Here is a 19,070-nt window from a genome sequence, read left to right as displayed (position 1 = left end):
GTGTCATACCTGACTCCTTACCATCGTCGGAACCCCAATCTTCAGAGTTGCATTTAATTCTTTCCAATAAGTCCCATTTGAAATCAATAGTCTTCAGCATATAAGAACCAGCACAGGAAGTATCGAGCAGGTTGCGATTATTGAGAGAAAGTCGAGCATAAAAATTCTGAATAATCATTTCCCGAGAGAGCTCATGATTGGGGCATGAATAAACATTGACTTAAGCCTCCCCCAAGCTTGAGCGATGCTTTCTCCTTCGCGAGGCCAGAAATTATATATGTAATTACGATCACGATGAACAAGATGCATAGGATAGAACTTCTGGTGAAATTCCAACTTCAATCGCTTATAATTCCAAGATCTCGCATCATCACATAGCCTATACCATGTCATTGCATCTCCCTTCAAAGATAAAGGGAAGACCTTCCTTTTGGAAACATCATCAGGAATACCTGCAAGCTTAAATAATCCACAAACTTCATCCACAAAGATAAGGTGTAAATCGAGATGCAATGTTCCGTCTCCTGCAAAAGGATTAGCTAGCAGTTTTTCTATCATACCCGAAGGAATCTCAAAGTGAATATTTTCATAAAGTTCAGTAGGTTGAGGAGCATCTATTTTCTCTTCTAGTTGGGGTGAAGATACCCCAAACAAGCCCATCAAAGGATTAGTTTCCATAGTGAAAAGTAACAGAAAATTTCAGCACACTATATAAATGTTTCCTTACCAAGTTCCACTCACAATAAGCGCTACGCTCCCCGGCAACGGCGCTAGAAAAGAGTCTTGATGACCTACAAGTATAGGGGATCTATCGTAGTCCTTTTGTTAAGTAAGACTGTCGAACCCAATGAGGAGAAAAAGGAAATGATAAGTGGTTTTCAGTAAGGTTTTCTCTGCTAGCACTGAAATAGTAGGTGATAGATAGTTTTGTGATAAGATAAATAGTAACGAGCAAAAAGTAAATAAAGTAAATAAAGTGCAGCAAGGTGGCCCAATCCTTTATGTAGCAAAGTATAAGCCTGGACAAATTCTAATAATGAAGAAGGAGCTCCCGAGGACACACTGGGAATTATCGTCAAGCTAGTTTTCATCACGTTCATAAGATTCGCGTTCGGTACTTTGATAATTTGATATGTGGGTGGACCGGTACTTGGGTACTGCCCTAACTTGGACAAGCATCCCACTTATGATTAACCCCTATTGCAAGCATCCGCAACTACAAAAAGGAGTATTAAGGTAAACCTAACCACAACATTAAACATATGGGTCCATATCAACCCCTAACGAAGCAACGCATAAACTAGGGTTTAAGCTTCTGTCACTCTAGCAACCCATCATCTACTTATTACTCCCCCATGCCTTCCTCTAGGCCCAAATAATGGTGAAGTGTCATGTAGTCGATGTTCACATGACACCACTAGAGGAAAAGACAACATACATCTCATCAAAATATCGAACGAATACCAAATTCACATGACTACTAATAGCAAGACTTCACCCATGTCCTCGGGAACAAACGTAACTACCCACAAAGCATATTCATGTTCATAATCAAAGGGGTAATAATATGCATAAAGTATCTGAACATATGATCTTCCACCAAGTAAACCCAATAGCATCAACTACAAGGAGTAATCAACACTACTAGCAACCCACAAGTACCAATTTGTGGTTTTGATACAAGATTGGATACAAGAGATGAACTAGGGTTTTGAGAGGAGATGGTGCTGGTGAAGATGTTGATGGATATTGACCCCCTCCCGATGAGAGGATCGTTGGTGATGACGTTGGTGATGATTTCCCCCTCCCAGAGGGAAGTGTCCCCGGCAGAACAGCTCCGCCAGAGCTCTAGATTGATTCCGCCAAAGTTCCGCCTCGTGGCGGCGGAGTTTCGTCCCATAAGCTTTCCCACGATTTTTTACAGGGTAAAAGTGATGATATAGCAGAAGATGGACGCCGGAGGCCCACCAGGGGGCCTAGGAGATAGGAGGTCGTGCCCTACAGGGGGGCGCGCCCCTGCCTCCTAGATATGGTGTGGGCCCCCTGGCCTATTTCTTTCGCTCATAAATTCTTATTAAATCCAAAAAGTTGTTTCATGGAGTTTCAGGACTTTTGGAGTTGTGCAGAATAGGTTTCCAACGTTTGCTCCTTTTCCAGCCAGAATTCCAGCTGCCGGCATTCCCCCTCTTCATAGTAAACCTTGTAAAATAAGAGAGAATAGCCATAAGTATTGATATATAATGTGTAATAACAGCCCATAATGCAATAAGTATTGATATAAAAGCATGATGCAAAATGGACGTATCAGGCCTTTCTCCGCGTCCCGCCGCACTTCGGCTTATGGCTGAAGGTTTTTAATGTGAAGCCCAAGGTAGTGAGCGGCGAGCATGCCGAATGTGGAGGCGCCATGGTGAGCAAGATGCGCAATGTTACATGGCCAACAAGTACTTTCAATGATTTCGTCAAGGAGTGGCAACAACAGTGGTTCTACATCACCGAGCCGCGTGGCAAGGAATGGGCTGCCGCCCCAGAGTTCAGATCCGGTGCCCCCCTGCGACTTACATCCTGGCCCAAGAAGGGCCTGAAGTGGGCTCCGTCTGACGAGCTATCAGAGGTCCAGACGTGATTCCAAGACATGGAAGAAAAGAACATCAAGCTCATCAATGTAGTCCAGGTGATGTTAGTTCACCGGATTCTACCTTGTCAACACAGGGCTTGCAATCTATGGGAGTTCGACCCGGCCAAGCACCAGACCTTGATAGAGCTCTTTGTCTCCTCGCATAAGGACATCTGGAAGGTGCTTTTCAAGTCCGACAAATCATGGCTGGACTCTGCCGAGGACCGCGGGTACCAACTGTCCCGCCCGGCAAGTTCGGTAAGTGATTGTTCGTTGACAATTCATATATTACATTCGCATATCCTTTAAGAAAATGCTTGAAGTGTTTCCCCCAAATTTCCTAGGGCTGGGCGAAGAAGGTGGGGCGGATCTACTATTCGGCCCGGCTGCCAGAAGAACCGGCCGGCCCACTTCTGACGAAGATGCTGGTCCCGGCACCTTACAAGGCACCAAAGAAGAAGGCCGAAAAGGAGGCCAAGAAGACCAGGGGCAGCCTCCGTTGTCATGGCACTTTGGACGCAAGATCCGAAGATTCCAATGCCCATTCTATTGGAAATATGCCCTAGAGGCAATAATAAATTAGTTATTATTATATTTCCTTGTTCATGATAATCGTTTATTATCCATGCTATAATTGTATTGATAGGAAACTCAGATACATGTGTGGATACATAGACAACACCATGTCCCTAGTAAGCCTCTAGTTGACTAGCTCGTTGATCAATAGATGGTTATGGTTTCCTGACCATGGACATTGGATGTCATTGATAACGGGATCACATCATTAGGAGAATGATGTGATGGACAAGACCCAATCCTAAGCCTAGCACAGAGATCGTGTAGTTCGTATGCTAAAGCTTTTCTAATGTCAAGTATCTTTTCCTTAGACCATGAGATTGTGCAACTCCCGGATACCGTAGGAATGCTTTGGGTGTACCAAACGTCACAACGTAACTGGGTGGCTATAAAGGTGCACTACAGGTATCTCCGAAAGTGTCTGTTGGGTTGGCACGAATCGAGACTGGGATTTGTCACTCCGTGTAAACGGAGAGGTATCTCTGGGCCCACTCGGTAGGACATCATCATGATGTGCACAATGTGACCAAGGGGTTGATCACGGGATGATGTGTTACGAAACGAGTAAAGAGACTTGCCGGTAACGAGATTGAACAAGGTATCGGTATACCGACGATCGAATCTCGGGCAAGTACAATACCGTTAGACAAAGGGAATTGTATACGGGATCGATTGAGTCCTTGACATCGTGGTTCATCCGATGAGATCATCATGGAACATGTGGGAGCCAACATGGGTATCCAGATCCCGCTATTGTTTATTGACCGGAGAACGTCTCGGTCATGTCTACATGTCTCCCGAACCCGTAGGGTCTACACACTTAAGGTTCGATGACGCTAGGGTTATAAAGGAAGTTTGTATGTGGTTACCGAATGTTTTTCGGAGTCCCGGATGAGATCCCGGATGTCACGAGGAGTTCCGGAATGGTCCGGAGGTAAAGATTTATATATGAGAAGTCCTATTTTGGCCACCGGAAAATGTTCGGGATTTTTTGGTATTGTAACGGGAAGGTTCTAGAAGGTTCCGGAGTGGGACCCACCTGCATGGGGGGACCCACATGAACGTGGGTAGTGGGGGCAAGGCCCCACACCCCTGGTCAAGGCGCACCAAGATCCCCCCTTAGAAGGAATAAGATCATATCCCGAAGGGATAAGATCAAGATCCCTAAAAAGGGGGGAGAACAATCGGTGGGGAAGGAACTGATGGGATTTCTTTCCTCCCACCTTGGCCAACGCCCCAATGGACTTGGAGGGCAAGAAACCAGCCCCTCCACCCATATATATAGTGGGGAGGCGCATGGGAGCTTTACACGAAGTTCTGGCACAGCCCTCCCCCTCTCCCAAGTCCTCCTCCTCTCCCGCGGTGCTTGGCGAAGCCCTGCAGGATTGCCACGCTCCTCCACCACCACCACGCCGTCGTGCTGCTGCTGGACGGAGTCTTCCCCAACCTCTCCCTCTCTCCCTGCTGGATCAAGGCATGGGAGACGTCACCGGGCTGTACGTGTGTTGAACGCGGAGGTGCCGTCCGTTCGGCACTAGGATCTCCGGTGATTTGGATCACGACGAGTACGACTCCTTCAACCCCGTTCTCTTGAACGATTCCGCTTAGCGATCTACAAGGGTATGTAGATGCACTCTCCTTCCGCTCGTTGCTGGTTTCTCCTTAGATAGATCTTGGTGACACGTAGGAAAATTTTGAATTTCTGCTACGTTCCCCAACAGTGGCATCATGAGCTAGGTCTATTGCGTAGATTCTTTGCACGAGTAGAACACAAAGTAGTTGTGGGCGTTGATTTTGTTCAATATGCTTACCGTTACTAGTCCAATCTTGTTTCGACGGTATTGTGGGATGAAGCGGCCCGGACCGACCTTACACGTACTCTTACGTGAGACAGGTTCCACCGATTGACATGCACTTGGTGCATAAGGTGGCTAGCGGGTGCCAGTCTCTCCCACTTTAGTCGGAACGGATTCGATGAAAAGGGTCCTTATGAAGGGTAAATAGCAATTGACATATCATGTTGTGGTTTTGCATAGGTAAGAAACGTTCTTGCTAGAAACCCATAGCAGCCACGTAAAACATGCAAACAACAATTAGAGGACGTCTAACTTGTTTTTGCAGGGTATGCTATGTGATGTGATATGGCCAAGAAGAATGTGATGAATGATATGTGATGTATGAGATTGATCATGTTCTTGTAATAGGAATCACGACTTGCATGTCGATGAGTATGACAACCGGCAGGAGCCATAGGAGTTGTCTTTATTTATTGTATGACCTGCGTGTCCTTAAACAACGCCATGTAATTACTTTACTTTATTGCTAACCGGTAGCCATAGTAGTAGAAGTAATAAGTTGGCGAGACAACTTCATGGAGACACGATGATGGAGATCATGGTGTCATGCCGGTGACGATGATGATCATGGAGCCCCGAAGATGGAGATCAAAAGGAGCAAAATGATATTGGCCATATCATGTCACTATTTGATTGCATGTGATGTTTATCATGTTTATGCATCTTGTTTACTTAGAACGACGGTAGTAAATAAGATGATCCCTTACAACAATTTCAAGAAGTGTTCTCCCCTAACTGTGCACCGTTGCTAAAGTTCGTCGTTTCGAAGCACCACGTGATGATCGAGTGTGATAGATCCTTACGTTCACATACAACAGGTGTAAGACAGTTTTACACATGCAAAACACTTAGGGTTAACTTGACGAGCCTAGCATGTACAGACATGGCCTCGGAACACAGAGACCGAAAGGTCGAGCATGAGTCGTATAGTAGATACGATCAACATGAAGATGTTCACCGATGATGACTAGTCCGTCTCACGTGATGATCGGACACGGCCTAGTTGACTCGGATCATGTAATCACTTAGATGACTAGAGGGATGTCTATCTGAGTGGGAGTTCATAAGATGAACTTAATTATCCTGAACATAGTCAAAAGATCTTTGTAAATTATGTCGTAAGCTTGCGCTTTAGTTCCACTGTTTAGATATGTTCCTATAGAAAATATAGTTGAAAGTTGACAGTAGCGATTATGCGATCAGTAGAAAGCTTATCTCCTTAATGCACCACTCAGTGTGCTGAACCCCAAACATCGTTTGTGGATGTTGCGAACATCGGACATACACGTTTTGATAACTATGTGATAGTTCAGTTAAACGGTTTAGAGTTGAGGCACCAAAGACATTTTCGAAACGTCGCGGAACATATGAGATGTTTCGAGGGCTGAAATTGGGATTTCAGCCTCGTGCCCACGTCAAGAGGTATGAGACCTCCGACAATTTTCTTAGCCTGCAAACTAAGGGAGAAAAGCTCAATCGTTGAGCTTCTGCTCAGATTGTCTGAGTGCAACAATCATTTGAATCGAGTGGGAGTTGATCTTCCAGATGAGATAGTGATGTTTCTCCAAAGTCATTGCCACCAAGCTGCTAGAGCTTCGTGATGAACTATAACATATCAGGGATAGATATGATGATCCTTGAGGTATTCGCGATGTTTGACACCGCGAAAGTAGAAATCAAGAAGGAGCATCAATTGTTGATGGTTGGTGAAACCACTAGTTTCAAGAAGTGCAAGGGCAAGAAGGGATACTTCATGAAACGGCAAATCAGCTGCTGCTCTAGTGAAGAAACCCAAGGTTGAACCCAAACCCGAGACTAAGTGCTTCTGTAATAAGGGGAACGGCCACTAGAGCAGAATTACCCTAGATACTTGGTAGATGAGAAGGCTGGCAAGGTCGATAGAAGTATATTGGATATACATTATGATAATGTGTACTTTACTAGTACTCCTAGTAGCACCAGGGTATTAGATACCGGTTCGGTTGCTAAGTGTTAGTAACTCGAAATAAAAGGCTACGGAATGAACGGAGACTAGCTAAAGGTGAGCTGACGATATGTGTTGGAAGTGTTTCCAAGTTTGATGTGATCAAACATCGCACGCTCCCTCTACCATCAAGATTAGTATTAAACCTGAATAATTGTCATTTGGTGTTTGCGTTGAGCATAGACATGATTGGATTATGTCTATCGCAATACGGTTATTCATTTAAGGAGAATAATGGTTACTCTATTTATTTGAATAATACCTTCAATGGTCTTGCACCTAAAGGAATGGTTTATTGAATCTCGATCATAGTGATACACATTTTCATGCCAAAAGATATAAGATAGTAATGATAGTACCACCTACTTGTGGCACTGCCATGTAAGTCATATTGGTATAAAACGCATGAAGAAGCTCCATGTTGATGGATCTTTGGACTCACTCGTTTTTGAAAATATTGAGACATGCAAACCATGTCTATTGGTATGTACGCATGAAGAAACTCCATGCAGATGGATCGTTTGGACTCACTTGATTTGGAATCACTTGAGACATGCAAATCATACCACATGGGCAAGATGACTAAAAAAGCCTCGTTTTCAGTAAGATGGAACAAGAGAGCAACTTGTTGGAAGTAATACATTTTGATGTGTGCTGTCCAATGAGTGCCGAGGCACGCAGTGGATATCGTTATGTTCTTACTTCACAGATGATTTGAGTAGATGCTAAGTGTATTTACTTCATGAAACACAAGTCTGAATCATTGAAAGGTTCAAGTAATTTCAGAGTGAAGTTGAAGATCATCGTGACAAGAGGATAAAATGTCTATGTGATGATCATAGTGATGAGTATCTGAGTTATGAGCTTTGGCACGCAATTAAAACATTGTGGAAATTGTATCACAATTATTACCGCCTGAAACACCATAGTGTGATGGTGTGTCTGAACATCATAGTTGCACCCTATTGGATATGGTGCGTATCATGATGTCTCTTATCGAATTACCACTATCGTTTATGGGTTAGGCATTAGAGACAACCGCATTCACTTTAAAATAGGGCACCACGTAATTCCGTTGAGACGACACCGTTTGAACTATGGTTTGGAGAAACCTAAGTTGTCGTTTCTTAAAAGTTTGGGGCTGCGACGCTTATGTGAAAAAGTTTCAGGTTGATAAGCTCGAACCCAAAGCGGATAAAATGCATCTTCATAGGACACCCAAAACAGTTGGGTATACCTCCTAATTTAGATCCGAAAGCAATAGGGATTGTTTCTTGAATCGGGTCCTTTCTCGAGGAAAAGTTTGTCTCGAAAAGTTGAGTGGGAGGATGGTGGAGACTTGATGAGGTTATTGAACCATCACTTCAACCAGTATGTAGTAGGGCACAGGAAGTTGTTCCTGTGGCACCTACACCAATTGAAGTGGAAGCTTATGATAGTGATCATGAAACTTCGGATCAAGTCACTACCGAACCTCGTAGGACGACAAGGACGCATACTGCTTCAGAGTGGTACGGTGATCCTGTCTTGAAGGTCATGTTGCTAGACAACAATGAACCTACGAGCTATGGAGAAGCAATGGTGGGCCCAAATTCCGACAAATGGTTAGAAGCCATGAAATCCGAGATAGGATCCATGTATCAGAACAAAGCATGGACTTTGGTGGACTTGCCCGATGATCGGCAAGCCATTGAGATAAATGGATCTTTAAGAAGAAGACGGACGTGGACGGTGATGTCACCGTCTATGAAGCTCGACTTGTGGCGAAGAATTTTTCACAAGTTCAAGGAGTTGACTACGATGAGATTTTCTCATCCGTAGCGATGCTTAAGTCCGTCGGAATCATGTTAACATTAGCTGCATTTATGAAATCTGGCAGATGGATGTCAAAACGAGTTTCCTTACCGGTTTTCGTAAGGAAAGGTTGTATGTGATACAACCAGAAAGGTTTTGTCGATCCTAAGGATGCTAAAAGGTGTGCTAGCTCCAGCGATCCTTCCATGGACTGGAGTAAGCATCTCGGAGTTGGAATATGCACTTTGATAAGATGATAAAAAAAATTGTTTATACAAAGTTTATGAGAAACTTGTATTTCCAAAGAAGTGAGTGGGAGCACTATAGAATTTCTGATGAGTATATGTTGTTGACATATTGTTGATCAAAAATGATGTAGAATTTCTGGAAAGCATATAGGGTTATTTGAAAAGTGTTTTTCAATAGAAAACCTAGATTAAGCTGCTTGAACATTGAGCATCAAGATCTATGAGGATAGATCAAAAACCGCTCAATGGTACTTTCAAATGAGCACATACCTTGACATGATCTTGAAGGTGTTCAAGATGGATCAGTCAAAGAAGGAGTTCTTGCCTGAGTAGTAAGGTATGAAGTTGAGACTTAAAGCTCGACCACGGCAGAAAAGAGAGAAAGGACGAAGGTCGTCCCCTATGTTTTTGTCATAGGCTCTATACAGTATGCCATGCTGAGTACCGCACCTTGCCACATGTCTGGCAAGAGGGTACAAAGGTGATCAAGGAGTGGATCACCGGACAGCGGTCAAAAATTGTCCTTGGAGTAATAAGGACATGTTTCTCGATTATGGAGGTGATAAAGAGTTCGGCGTAAAGGGTTACGTCGATGCAAGCTTTAACACCTATCTGAATGACTCTGAGTAGCAAACCGGATACGTATAGTGGAGCGACCATTTGGAATAGCTCCAAGTGGAGCATGGAAGCAGCATTTACAATATGACCTAGAGATTTGCGAAGTACATACGGATCTAAATGTTGCAGACCCGTTGACTAAAACCTCTCTTACAAGCAAAACATGATCAAACCCCAGAACTCATTGAGTCTTAATCACATGATGATGTGAACTAGTTTAATGACACTAGTAAACTCTTTGGATATTGGTCACATGGCGATGTGACCTGTGAGTGTTAATCACATGGCGATGTGAACTAGATTATTGACTCTAGTGCAAGTGGGAGACTGTTGGAAATATGCCCTAGAGGCAATAATAAATTAGTTATTATTATATTTCCTTGTTCATGATAATCGTTTATTATCCATGCTATAATTGTATTGATAGGAAACTCAGATACATGTGTGGATACATAGACAACACCATGTCCCTAGTAAGCCTCTAGTTGACTAGCTCGTTGATCAATAGATGGTTATGGTTTCCTGACCATGGACATTGGATGTCATTGATAACGGGATCACATCATTAGGAGAATGATGTGATGGACAAGACCCAATCCTAAGCCTAGCACAGAGATCATGTAGTTCGTATGCTAAAGCTTTTCTAATGTCAAGTATCTTTTCCTTAGACCATGAGATTGTGCAACTCCCGGATACCGTAGGAATGCTTTGGGTGTACCAAACGTCACAACGTAACTGGGTGGCTATAAAGGTGCACTACAGGTATCTCCGAAAGTGTCTGTTGGGTTGGCACGAATCGAGACTGGGATTTGTCACTCCGTGTAAATGGAGAGGTATCTCTGGGCCCACTCGGTAGGACATCATCATGATGTGCACAATGTGACCAAGGGGTTGATCACGGGATGATGTGTTATGGAACGAGTAAAGAGACTTGCCGGTAACGAGATTGAACAAGGTATCGGTATACCAACGATCGAATCTCGGGCAAGTACAATACCGTTAGACAAAGGGAATTGTATACGGGATCAATTGAGTCCTTGACATCGTGGTTCATCCGATGAGATCATCGTGGAACATGTGGGAGCCAACATGGGTATCCAGATCCCGCTGTTGTTTATTAACCGGAGAACATCTCGGTCATGTCTACATGTCTCCCGAACCCGTAGGGTCTACACACTTAAGGTTTGATGACGCTAGGGTTATAAAGGAAGTTTGTATGTGGTTACCGAATGTTGTTCGGAGTCCCGGATGAGATCCCGGACGTCACGAGGAGTTCCGGAATGGTCCAGAGGTAAAGATTTATATATGGGAAGTCCTATTTTGGCCACCAGAAAATGTTCGGGATTTTTCGGTATTGTACCGGGAAGGTTCTAGAAGGTTCCGGAGTGGGACCCACCTGCATGGGGGGACCCACATGAACGTGGGTAGTGGGGGAAAGGCCCCACACCCCTGGTCAAGGTGCACCAAGATCCCCCCTTAGAAGGAATAAGATCATATCCCGAAGGGATAAGATCAAGATCCCTAAAAAGGGGGGATAACAATCGGTGGGGAAGGAAATGATGGGATTTCTTTCCTCCCACCTTGGCCAACGCCCCAATGGACTTGGAGGGCAAGAAACCAGCCCCTCCACCCCTATATATAGTGGGGAGGCGCATGGGAGCTTTACACAAAGTTCTGGCGCAGCCCTCCCCCTCTCCCAAGTCCTCCTCCTCTCTCGCGGTGCTTGGCGAAGCCCTGCAGGATTGCCACGCTCCTCCACCACCACCACGCCGTCGTGCTGCTGCTGGACGGAGTCTTCCCCAACCTCTCCCTCTCTCCTTGATGGATCAAGGCATGGGAGACGTCACCGGGCTGTATGTGTGTTGAACGCGGAGGTGCCGTCCGTTCGGCACTAGGATCTCCGGTGATTTGGATCACGACGAGTACGACTCCTTCAACCCTGTTCTCTTGAACGCTTCCGCTTAGCGATCTAAAAGGGTATGTAGATGCACTCTCCTTCCCCTCGTTGCTGGTTTCTCCTTAGATAGATCTTGGTGACACGTAGGAAAATTTTGAATTTCTGCTACGTTCCCCAGCACATTCTTCCTCCTAAGAGGATGAGGAGGAGGAAGGAGATGAGTCCCTCGCGGGGGAAAGAAAGAAAAGGGTGGCCTCCACCTCCTTGGAGGCTGAGTCACCTAAAAGGGGGAAAACTCCTCTACAAGAGGAGTCCACCGGCGCCACCGATAGCAGCCCGGAGTGGGATCCCAGGGCCGAGCCCCTGGTGAACTCATGAGTATAACATTCGAGCACACTCATGCGTCCAGACTCGTCAAGGCATGACATTCTAGTCTGAGCCGTGCTTTTTTCAGTCCGGCGAAGCCCCATGCCAAACAATACTCGTCAGAGGATTTGCTGGGTTTGAATGAGATGGAGAGCGGAACACCCCCGAAGGCCTCCTCCTCCAAACATATGAATGAAACCGAGGTTTCGTCCCAGAAGGACCCAGGCCACGGAGGAGGGGAAAATATCGCAAAGGCGGCGCCAGGAGGCCATACTTCAGGGGCCGGATACACGGGAGAGAAAGCTCCCATGGGCGTCGACGGCGGGGGTCATCTTGAATCCGGCCCCCAGCCGGACACGATTCTAGAGACCCATAAGGTCCTAGGGTCAGACGGACGGCATCCGTCAGCTGGAGGAGGTATGCTTGCTCCACCGGCCGCCTCTGTCCAACCAGATGTGCCAGATTCTTTATTGGCGGCGCTAAAGGGTGCCTCCATCGTTGATGAATGTCGTGCCTTTATGGGTGCGGTGATTGAGAAGATTCAGTCTGCTGAGAGTGGACTGAATGAATCATGTATCAGCCTCATAAGAGGCTTTGAGGTATGTTTTATGATGTTTGGGAGAGTGTCATGGTATAGATAGCAGCCCCTGATACACTGTTCGGTGAAAGAAAGAACCGGACAGAGGATCAAATTTATGCTCGCAGGAAACTCACTTGATGACATCTATCACTCTTTTTAATCAGCAGGCGTCTATAGCGACTGCCGCCTCTCATGCCGCAGAAGTATTCGCACTGAGGCATAGTCTGGAGCGGGCCGAAGGAGAACTTGGCCAAGTGAAGAGACAGCTGGAGGATAATCAAGGTATGCAGAAACCTTGTTTATTTAGCACAAATGAATAAGTGTGCATGATGAAAATATTTTTGTAATGTGCTCTACGGGCGACAGCCGAAATTGAGGCTCTTAGAAAGGCTGTGGCCGAAGCCGAGAAGAAGGCAGCCGCAGAGCAGGCTCTTCATGAGAAGCACGAGGCCAGAGTTATTGAGGCTGAGCGAGAGCTTCAAGAGGCCATGCAGAAATGCGAGACCTTGGAGCAGAGTTTAGCAGGGAAAGAATCCAAACTCTCCCAGGCTCGCCAAGCCACAAGTGATGCCCGGCGGGAAGCCCAAGGTGCCCTGAAGGAAATCCAGGAGGCGAGGAAGATTGTGGATGGTAAGGCTTTTTCTGTACAAAGCGGGTATTTGAAAGGAGAAAATCAAGTTGAGAGTTTAAATTCTGATTTCTCCAGGGGTATTTGCAGAGCTGCCACGCAGCATATCTGACGCCGCCCAATTCTACCGAGCCGAAGAGAGGAATACTGCAGATAAGCTCTTCTGGATGCAGTATCTGGCGCCGAATTATCCGGTGCCGTTTTTTGATCAGCTGAAGTAGCTGGTCGAACTGCATAAGGCGACCGAGCTAGCCCTAAAGGATTTGATTATCCGGTTGTGGCCTGCCGAGCCGATTCCAAGCAGTTACTTTGGGCTCATGAAGCGGATTGTGAGTGCCTGCCCTCGACTCGAAGTCATTAAGCAGTCGGTCTGCATAGAAGGTGCGTGAATGGCCTTTGCCCGTGCAAAGGTGCATTGGGGGAAGATGGATGCGAAAAAGCCGATGACCGAGGGACTGCCGGAGGGAAAGGAGCACCGCAAGCCCGAGCTGTATTATGAAGGTGCCTTGAAAGAGGTCCGCCTTGCGGCGGAGCAATGCACCAAGGACATTATATTTCCATGAATGCGGTCATGTTTGTCCTTTGTAATATTTGAACAAGATCATTTCTATCATTTATTGCTTATCGTTTGAAAGTTTTTCCTCCTGTGTGGCCGTTTTATATATAATCCTGAGAGTTGGCCAGTCGTTGGCTTCTGCCCCCACATAGTAAGTGTGAGGGTGTTCAGGATAAACATGAGCACTCTTTTATCCCAGTTTTGGGTCCCTAAAGGAGGTGTTCAGCACATCGAACCAGACAATCGGACTATAGGGCTTTATTGCTCTCACTTAGCCGTAGGAGTTTTTACAAGGAAGGTAGGCGCAGCCCCTTATGTTCAGAAGACCGCACGAGGGGCTCTATAAGCGACTGGTTGGAAAAGGACGATCCATCGCACGCTGCATTGGTTATGGCATTATGCAGAAGAAATCCTTAAAGATTTTAGAACCTCTCAAACAGCTGACCAGCTCTCGCTACATCATGACAGTCAGCTTTCGGCTTTCTCTACTGAGGTGCTCATCCGAAAGAACCGGGACGCAATCGCAGTAGTTCTCCCGGTGCTACCTTAGCCGATATAGCGGAACGTAAGGTACCAAAACATAGGAGCCGGGCAAACCCAACTATTGACCCAAGACATGATTCCGAGGTGATGCATATAATGCTATAAGTTCGGGGTGCCGAACTGCCGTGAAGGTGTTCGGACTTTTTTGCCGTAGTATGGGCATGATGGAGCCCCTGACATATTAAGGCATATCGCGATAAGCAGCCACCTTTTAACAAAAGAGTTTTAAATAAGAAATAGTAGTAGATGAGCATCACATAAATCCACATGTTGTATTTGAATGATACGTCAATGCGTATGAGTACAGATGATGTGATAAAAAGAAATATGATTGCGGAACCTTCTGATACCAGGCGTGAGGAAGTTGTGTTCGGATCCGGGGTGTAGTCGGATGATCATAGAGGGGAATATCTAGAGATTCCCTTACGCGCTCGAACTGTTCCCACGCCATCCATCCAGGCCTACGTAAAGGTGAACCTGCAAATAAAATGCAAGAAATGGTTTTGCACCACAAAGCGGTTGAGCCGCAGTATGTGGCTTGTATTATCTTTTTCCGAAGTGTTTCTAATTAAGCTCTGGGTGAGCCGGGCTATCTTGCCACGCAGTAGTTCAGACTCCTTTGGCGGTGTATGGGAGCTTGGTCGTCGACTCGAGGTTCGGCTGGAAGGTGCCATCCGTTGCTCTTGCTATTAAATCGACTTTTCGGCAGTGAGGGGGAGTTCGGACCTGCCATTAACCATGATGACGCCGCGCGGACCGGGTGTCGGTGTCAAAACCGGCAGATCTCGGGTAGGGGGTCCCGAACTGTGCGTCTAAGGCTAATGGTAACAGGAGGTAGGGGACACGATGTTTTACCCAGGTTCGGGCCCTCTCGATGGAGGTAATACCCTACTTCCTGCTTGATTGATCTTGATGATATGAGTATTACAAGAGTTGATCTACCACGAGATCATAGAGGCTAAACCCTAGAAGCTAGCCTATGATTATGATTGTTCTTGTCCTACGGACTAAACCCTCCAGTTTATATAGACACCGGAGGGGGCTAGGGTTACACAGAGTTGGTTACAGAGAAGGAAATCTACATATCCGAATATCCAAGCTTGCCTTCCACGCAAAGGAGAGTCCCATCCGGACACGGGACAAAGTCTTCAATCTTGTATCTTCATAGTCCAACAGTCCGGCCAAAGTATATAGTCCAGCTGTCCGAGGACCCCTTAATCCAGGACTCCCTCAGTAGCCCCTGAACCAGGCTTCAATGACGATGAGTCCGGCGCGCAAATTGTCTTCGGCATTGCAAGGCGGGTTCCTTCTCCAAATACTTCGTAAAAGATTTAGAACACAAGGATCGTGTCCGGCTCTGCAAAACAAATTCCACATACCACCATAGAGAGTATAATTTTCCACAAATCTAAACTGCTGACAACTTTTTACGACATCACACCATGGTCCGTCTTTATTCGAACCGTTTTCATAACCAGCCACTACATGTGCTGCGAGGCGGTTTTATTGGCACGTCTTGTCGAGGCAGAGATTGTGTCCCCCTTATCATAGGATTCTCATCAATACAGGTGTGGGTAACCCAACTGTGCTTGTTTAATATGACTCCTCGATTTTAGGCAAGTCCCAAACGGTCATGCGGGGGACACTTGATATTCGTCCTCTTTATAAAAGGGGGCCAAGGCATGTCCTTTTCTTCCCACGCTCGATCCTTCCCCTCCTGCATCTCGAGTTCCAACACCCAAGGCTCAAGCTAAAGCACTTCGGACCTTCGACCATGTCCGGATCCAATCTTCAAGGCCGGTGGATGGCCTCCTCCGTCACAAAGGAGGACATCCAGAAGCTTAGGGAGGCCAGGTATCTCACTGCCGAAATCCCGCACAGGCTGCCTGCCCAAGGGCAGGTCATCCCCACTCCCGAACCCAACGAGAGTGTCATATTTGTTTCCCACTTCCTCCGAGGGTTAGGTTTCAGTCTCGATCCCTTCGTGAGGGGGCTTATGTTCTATTACGGGCTAGATTTCCATGATCTAGCTCTGGATTCCATCCTTCACATCTCGTCGTTTATCGTTGTGTGTGAAGCCTTTCTCCGCATTACCCCCCACTTCAGCCTATGGCTCAAGACTTTCAATGTGAGGTCGAGGGTGATTGACGGGCGTCACGCGGAGTGCGGAGGTGCTATAATAAGAAAAGGCGTCGATGCCCCATGGCCGAAGGGTTCTTTCGCAAAAACATCTGATTTATGGCAACAGAAGTGGTTTTACATCACAGCTCCCCGAGGTACAAAGCGGGCGGCCGCTCCAGCGTTCCGCTCGGGGCCCCCGCCACAACTGGCGTCATGGGTAAACAAGGGGCTGGATTGGGGGCCGATTAACGACGTGCTGACACTGCAAAGCCGCATTCGAGACCCCCTTAAGAGGGATATATGTCTTGTCAAGATAATGCAAGTGATGCTGGTTCGTCGAGTCCTGCCCTGCCAGCGTCGTCCTCTCGGTATGTGGGAGTTCAACCTGGAAGGACCGCGAACCATTCAACAATTCTTCGGCATGACGCTCAAAGAGATGTATGGGTCATTCTTCGGATCACGAATAAAGTGTCCGGACACCACCGAGGACGTGGGTCTCAATTGCAGCCGCCCGGATACCCAAGTAAGTAATTCCTCTACCGAACACACCATCCTTTATGTTTATTATAACACCATTATGAAAAATTGCTATCTGCTAGGATTGGCTAATGAAGGCGGAGAGGATTAGGTGTTCGGCCCGTCTTCCCAATGGCTCGCTGGATCCTTTGTTGACCAGGATGTTTGAGTGTGTGCCGTATCAGGTGCCGTCAGGAGAAGGCGAGGGGAGGAATAGAGAAGTCACAGGTGGGCCTCATTTTTACACATCCAAATCGGGGGAGCAAGCGCCTCCACGAAGGAGGATAATCGGGGAGGGGAACCTAAAGTCCCCTCTCCTCAAGGTAAGAAAAGGGCCGCCTCCAAAGGTTCGGAAACGGAGGCTTCTAAATGAGGGAAGAAAACCTCGCAAGGGGGCCGGCCCTCCATCGAGCCGTAAGTGAAAGAGTACTTTGGTAGACATACCCCGTTTTGTCTCTGAGGATAATGACCAAAACATATTTGTTGCAGTCCGTCTCGTAGCCCTTCTCCACAGAGTTCGTCCTCGGGGGATCTTCCTCCGGAGATGATGGAGAGCGAGACGCCTCCCCCTGCCTCCCCGTCACATGGGGCGGACGACCCCGAGGTGTTGTCACGGAGGATTTCTCCTGATCCACGAAGGCCAGAAGTTGACACTTCAGCTGCCCGGAGTCTGGAATATCCGGCTTCCAAAGAGAGCTTCAGGAGGAGTCCGGGATTGTTCGGCACACAGCCGGACACACTAATGGGCCTTCTGGAGAGAGCGGCCATCTCAGAGACACATCGTGCCTTAATGGGTACGGTGGTTATTTCATCCGCGAAAAGCGGTTTGAATGAAGCTTTTACGAGTCTGCTGAGAGGCTTTGAGGTATGCAAAAAATGTATTTTTGATGGTTCCGCACATGCTAAGTGTGCTCTGTATAGATAGTAGCCCCTAAGACTCTGGTTGCCATCAACGTGGCGAACAGAGGATCGTAATCTCTAGAAATAAGCGCGCTGCTTTATGTGCAGGTGGCTGAGGGTCCGGCGGCCGACCAATCTGCTGATTTTTGCCGAACTAAAGCGGCAGCTGGACGTGGCTGATGCCGACATCGCGCTTGTTAACAAGCGGATTGACGAGGCCCAGGGTATGTATATTCGGCTTGTCAGCAAATGTTTAAGAGGAGCATGATGCTAGTATCTATAATATGTTGTGACTACAGATGGAGCTGCTGCCGTGGAGACCCTTCGGGCGGAGCTTGCCCAAGCCAAGGAGCAAGCCCGGATAAGTGATGCGGTCGCTCTGAAGGAGGTCGAGGAGTTAAGAGCCGAACAGGCTGCTCATCGCCGGAGCGAAGAAAAGATAGCCCAGATGGCTACCGAGCTGGAAGATGCCGCCAACCGCCGTGAGCTCCTTGAAAAGGAAAATCAAGCAAAACCGGCTGACCTGAAGAAGTCCCTGGAGGCAGCCAAGGAAACCCGCTCTGAAATGAGGGGGATGAGGGAGGAGCTTCATGAAGCCGGAGATATCGTGGCTGGGAAGCTCTATCTGTTGCGGATGAAATTCGAAGATCCGAAGTATGCCCCTCTGGATCAGTTGTGGAGTGCGGTGGACTCATATGCGGACCTGGCAAAGAGTGGTGCTGATGCGACTGAGTTTTTCTGGTCGCAGTTCAGTGCCCCAACGCGTCTGCTGCCATTGAATGAAAAGATGGCTGCATGGGCCGAACTCCACAGGTTGTCCGGGCTTGCTATGAGGTCTGTCGTGGATCATCTTTGGCCATAAGGACCAAAGCCAGACAACTGTTTTTGATTGGTGCAACTATTCCCTGGTGCTGTCACATATCGATGTTGTGAAGAGGTCGGCGTGCATAGAGGGTGCGCGGATGGCTCTTGCCCGTGTTAAAACATACTGGGCTAGGATGGAAACCACCGCTATTGCAACCCGGAGTGCGGCGGACGGCCAAGACCCGGCCGAGCACTATTTCGAAGAAGTCTTAGAAGGCGCCCGTTTAATAGAGGCTTAGTGCTCAAAGAGTGCCATGTTCGAAAGACATATATTGCGATTGTAAAGACAATGCTATTTTGATTATAAAGGTTGTGTTTATACTTTTGCCCAAAAGTATTATAATGCCTCATGTGCAGCCGTTTATGTATGTATATAACCTGAAAGTTTGCAGCCGTCAGCTTCAGC

The sequence above is a fragment of the Triticum aestivum genome, chromosome 2B (genome assembly GCF_018294505.1).
Source record: "Triticum aestivum cultivar Chinese Spring chromosome 2B, IWGSC CS RefSeq v2.1, whole genome shotgun sequence".
NCBI classification, from domain to species: Eukaryota; Viridiplantae; Streptophyta; class Magnoliopsida; order Poales; family Poaceae; genus Triticum; species Triticum aestivum.
Note: the sequence above shows the minus strand (reverse complement) of the source record.